The sequence below is a fragment of the Nomascus leucogenys genome, chromosome 11, assembly GCF_006542625.1.
Source record: "Nomascus leucogenys isolate Asia chromosome 11, Asia_NLE_v1, whole genome shotgun sequence".
NCBI lineage: Eukaryota > Metazoa > Chordata > Mammalia > Primates > Hylobatidae > Nomascus > Nomascus leucogenys.
In genome coordinates, this window is record NC_044391.1 from 42,507,865 (window position 1) to 42,513,864 (window position 6,000).

The 6,000-nt window shown below is 33.1% G+C and overlaps 1 long non-coding RNA gene across 1 annotated transcript in view; it reads left to right on the forward strand.

The window, feature by feature from the left end:
- The window catches only part of LOC105740446, a 144,258-nt gene extending 138,580 nt beyond the window's left edge, over window positions 1-5,678 (forward strand). The window contains exons 2-5 of the long non-coding RNA XR_001116493.1: window positions 3,411-3,545; window positions 4,392-4,440; window positions 4,590-4,683; window positions 5,662-5,678. This is a non-coding gene — a long non-coding RNA (uncharacterized LOC105740446). The remainder of the gene's footprint in view (window positions 1-3,410; window positions 3,546-4,391; window positions 4,441-4,589; window positions 4,684-5,661) is intronic.
- The last annotated feature ends 322 nt before the right edge of the window (window positions 5,679-6,000 follow it).

The following is a 6,000-nucleotide window of genomic DNA, read 5'->3' on the forward strand; positions in this document are numbered from 1 at the left end:
TGTTATCCTTTCCCCAATGCACTGCAGTGTCAGCTTTGTCAAACATCAGGTGTCATGATGTGTTTGGGTCTGTTTCTGAATTCTAATTTGTTCTGCATTGGTTTATTGTCTATTCTTGCACTCATACCAGTCTGTTAGTCATTATTAAATGTGGTATTTCAGGTTCTAAAGTTATGTTCTTCTTCAAAATTTCTATTATTAACCCTTTACATGTTGCATACATTTAGAATCAGCTTTTTCAAATTACAAACACACAAACACACACACATACTGCTGGGATAGTGATTAGGACTACAGTGAAACTTTAGATCCATCAGAGGAGAATTGACATCTTTATACGATTCAGTCTTCCAATTCATCAACATGGCATATGCCTCCATTTATGTAGATATTCTTTAATTTATCACAATAATATTTTGCGGTATTTACGTGGAATATGCTTAGTATGTTTTGCTAGCAAGTACTGTATATAGTTTATTCTTTTGTAGATGATATTTTTAGTGTTTTATCTTTTATGTTTTTTGGTTGATTTATAGGAATACAATTGATTTTTGTATAGTGCCCTTCCACTAGTGGCCTTGCCAAATTTCTTGTTTGATTCCAATAGGTTGTATGTAGTTCTTTTGGACTTTATACAGATTATAATGTCAAATTCTGTTAATAACAGATTTATTTCTTCCTTTCTGTGGACAGGACAATTAAAGATAACCACCAATTAAAAATTGAATCTAATTCTCTTCTTCCTGCCTTTCTTCCCTTGATCTACTAGTGGCCTTTATAGTTGATTGACCAATAGAACATGGCAAAGGTGAAGTCGGGCCAGTTTTGGGGATAGGCATTACTAGAACTGGCAGCTTTTACCTTGCCCTATTGGGTCCCTGAACTGCTACATAAAAAATAAAGTATTCACACCCTTTCTCCTACTAATTCCACTTTCGTATGACTCAAACATAAAAAATAAAAATAGAAAATGCAGATAAAACATTATGCACAAAATTGTTATTGACTGTGGTGCAAAACTATATGTAACCTAATTGACTAATAATAAATGGTTACATAATTTAAAATAAAATAAAATGAAATGAAACTACTCTGAGACTTTCATTCTGTAAGGAATCCCAAGCCATGGTGAAGCCAGCTTAAGACATGCTGGTCAACAGTCCCAGCTGAGCCCAACATTTCAGCTATCCTTGCCAAGGTACCAGGCATGTGAGTGGGGCCATCTTGTATCCTCCAAACCTGCCCATCTTCTAGCTGAATACTATTGAGTGACTTTGGTTGATGCCATGTGGAATAGAAGAATAAACCAGCCAAGGTCTGTCTAAATTTCTGACCCACAAAAATTGTGATATATAATAAAAATGCTGTTGTTTTAAGTCATCAGGTTTGGCATAATTTTCTATAAAGCAGTATATTTAATTTCACGAAATGTTGACCAGAAGTGGTGACAGTAGCCAGACTTATATTTTTCCTGAACACAGGGGAAAATAATTCAATATTTTCCCATTAATTATGATGGTACTATTGGCTTTTCTTCCTTTTTTGTAATTAGTAATGCATTCCAGATCAAGAGGTTTTCCTTATATTCTCAGATATTGCTAAGAGTTTTCATGAGTAGCTTTTAAATTTTTCAATAAGAAAATGATTTTCTTCATTTATTATGTTAATATGATGAATTACATTGATCTTTGAATGTTATATCAACCTTGCATTCCTGAAATAAACCCGATTTGTTGTGTTTTTATCCTTTTATAATATTGCAAGAGTCCTTTTGATCATATTAGTTTAGAATTTTTGTATATATATTTATTAGTGAGATTGGCCTTCAATTTTTATTTTCCAAAATGCCTTTATGGATTTGATATACAACTAATAGCCTTATAGAGTTCAGTAGTGTTATTACTTTTTTAATATGTAGAAAATTTTGTGTAATAATTTTTGTTATTGAGCATTGCTTGTTTAAAAAATTTACTGCAAAAACCATCTAGACCTCAGCTTACTTTTGGCGCATATCTTTTGATATATCTTTTTCTACCGTTTTATTTCCAATTTTTCTGTGTCCTCATATTTAAACTGAGTCTCTTGTACAAAAAAACATTGTTAGATTTTTTTTTAAATCCAGTCTAACAGTCTTGAACTATATATAATATATATATATAAAATTTGAAATTTTTGTGCTTGTGTGCAAGTGCATATGTGTGTGTAATAGGATTTTGAATCTTGTTTATTTCTTCTTGAACAGCGTTTTAGGATAGTACATATAAATATACATAACTATTTATTGTGACTATAATTAAGTAGGGATGATAATAAAAGTCCATAGTGGTTTTGTGAAAAATAAATTATTACTTAATTTTTTTAGACTTACAATACTTTGAAATACAGTTAATACTCAATAAATTAGTAATTACTATTTTCATTACTGAAATTTATTTTTTCCAAGTGTTTGCTGCTTCAAATAATCAGCCATGAGTATCACTGTACTATAGTTTTATGTGTTCATGCTGTAGTTTCTGCAATATTGCACAGTTCTGTGGTTGAATGTGAATATTTATAATTTTTATAAATAATGACAAATTTGGCTGGGTGTGGTGGCTCACGCCTGTAATACCAGCACTTTGGGAGGCAGAGGCAGGCAGATCACCTGAGGTCAGGAGTTCGAGACCAGCCTGGCTAACATGGTGAAACCCTGTTTCTACTAAACATACAAAAAATTAGCCAGGCGTGGTGGCACGTGCCTATAATCCTAGCTACTCAGGAGACTGAGGCAGGAGAATCTCTTGAACCTGGGAGGCAGAGGTTGCAGTGAGCCGAGATCGTGCCATCGCACTCCAGCTTGGGCAACAAGTGGGAAACTCCATCTCAAAAAAAAAAAAAAAAAAGACAAATTTACATTTTTCTCCTATAAAGCTCTAAAACTCACCTCTTTCATGAGTCATTCATAGCAAACATTTATTTAACTCTGATTACAGTAACAAACTCACAAATTTCTTGGGACTTATATGTAATTCTGATTAATTTACGTTTAATAAAACTGATTTGTCATTCTTATTAATAATAGCCTGAAGTACTTATATGTATCAGGCATCAAAAAAGGGTTAAATCATTTTCCCAATATCATATAATACATAAATGTTGAACAAGAATCGAATGTGGTTTGATTTTAATCCAAAGCCTGTGCTCTTGACTGTGATGCTATGATTCTTCTCAGAGCAAATCTGCCTTCTCATTTAATTCTTGCAAGAAGCAAAGATTAAAGAGTTAATTAATCTGCCCAAAGCCACACAAAAAATGGCCACTTAATTTATAATCTAAAGTTTAATTGTAAACTTCTTGTTAGATTTTTTTTTCTACTTCTCAAACCGCAGACATAGAAAAAACCCAATTAATGCTGACTCCCTAACCCACAGGCTAATATATCTGACCACACTGGTCTGCAAGACCATGGCTGAAGACTGCTTAAATGTTGTCCCTGAGTGAATATCTTAACATTTATTGCATCTTTTATTTTCTTAACAAAAATGAAGGCGTTTGTGACTGTATTGGTAAGTTATTTACAGTGAAAATATACTATATACTACTATAAATAAATCTACTTATTAAATAGAAATGCATGTCACATAACTGCACTGATAGCTGCTGTTTCCTTACATAACTGAGGGTGTGCCTTCCCCTAATCATGACCAAGGCTCCCTTTATTGTCCTTCACGTTCACCTTGTCTGATAGGTTGAAATAAAGCTGGGACCCTTGCATCGAGAGTCTGATCACAGTTTTTCTTTATGAGTTTCTTCATTTTATGTCCAGATTATCATCTCCTGTTGGATGTATTGGTCTTCAATAATCTGCTTAGTCAGAAGTCTGAAGTAACTTAATTTATAACAACAACAAAAATCTTCCACTATCTTTCTCCCTGAATCAATAGTGTTTTCCCATTCTTATGACATAAACCTACCCACCATCACCAAATGCTATATAACATTTTGAGCTATAGCATTTGCCTCTAAATAGTCTTTTTTTAATCAGATCAGATGGCATTATGCATCTCACGTGGTGCTGAAAAATAACATTCCCTGGCTTTACATAGTGTTGGCTATTGCATTATAAATTCCCACAATACAGGAGGATGGTGACAGAAGTATCAAGTCCCACCCATTCTTTGCTATCTACAGAATACTTTATGTTTCTTGCTTATTTATAATGGAATTTTTAATCATTGTATCATTCAAATGTGGCAAGTATTGATTTGGTATCTAAAATACTTCATTATTCTGGAATGCTTTTTCTGCTTCAAGAGAATCCACAAAGTTGCTACATTTTCTCTTAAGAAGGAATGGAATAGAAATTTAATAGAAGTGTTGATTGACACAGATGTGTTTCTCTTTCTTTACAGTCTTCCATCAAAAATTGGGAATCATGCCCTTTCATACAACACTGTTGTGGTAAGTAGAAGTAAAAGTGTTTGCTCATCATTAAGAATTGATCCATCACTTTTTAAGAGAAAACGAGTGGTTACATTTACATTAAAGAGCCAAGCTTTTTATTTTTGAATAATGACTCAATTCAAACTCCTTTGATTTGGATATTGGAGACACAATTTGTTGAAGTGAAAGAACACTGGAACAGAAACAAAAATACCTGAGATGGAGACTCACCTCTTACCATCAACCTAGTGTTGCCTTTGGGTAAACTACTTAATCTCTTTAGGATCTGCACCCTCACTTGTGAAATGAGAAGTTTAAATTACAGTTTTCTTTCAGCTGTAGGAATCCATATCATTATTTATTATACAGAAGTAATTTTCATTAAACATCTTAGAATTTATGTTTCTATCTTTTAAACATTTTATTATTTTATAACACCAGAAATTAAGAAATGTTATGCCTGATGTCCCACTAATAGTGTCCTTTGCTGGATTGGCAAGTACAACATGGCTATATGTTGTACTAAATATGCTATATGCTATTGCTAAAGCTATAGCAATTCTACTATGGTGCCTCTTAAAATTCTGCCCTAGACTAATATGTTATATCTTCTAATTAAACCTTAACAATGAGCATACAATCAAGAATCATTAAACATTTACTCAACAAATACAAGTTTAGCCATTTATTGAATTAAGTATACCTGTGAAGTCAATTTAACCTAGATTTTAGTCAAGTATGAATCTACCTATCTATCATCTCTCTCTCTCTGTATCTATCATGTCTGGGTACATATTTATTCAAGTTATTTTTAAATTTTATTTTTAATTATTATGGGTACATAATAGTTGTACATATTTATGGGGTATGTGTGATGTTTTGATACAGGCATACAAAGTGTAATGATCAAATCAGGGTGATTGTGGTATCCATCACCTCAAACATTTATAATTTATTTGTGTTAGGAGCATTCCAATTCCACTATTGCATTTCTCTAAGATGTATGGTAAGTTTCTGTTAGCTATAGTCACCCTATTGTGCTGTCAAATACTAGATTTTATTCATTCTAATTGTATTTTTGTAGTCATTAACCATCTCCACCTTATGCCCCGTATTTTTATATCCATTAATCATTCAAGTTTTGTCGTATTGTTTTTCAGTGAAAATTATACAGGATATTGGTATTTGATTTACCTACAACCTGGGACAAAATTGACCCCACTGTTATTTTCTTCCTAGGTCCATCTTTTCTCCTGGGGTAGTAGAACGATCAAGATCATCAGAGAACCTAGGGTGCAATATCAGCTCTCCAGTACCAAACACAGTTCATTAACCTCTCGGAACCTCATATGTCTTGGGGCATAGTTCATGTCTCCTGGCCCATCTCACAGGATTATCAGGAGGATAGATGAGGTAAGTGAGTGCATTTTGTAAATTGTGAAGTGCTAAATAAATGTAAGGTAATGCAATACTAATTGTGAAGTCTTCACTCAAGCTATTAGTTCATTAACATACACTCAGCAAATGGTTTTGAGTGCCTGGTATGTGGCACAGGCACTGTTTTAAGCATTGGGAATC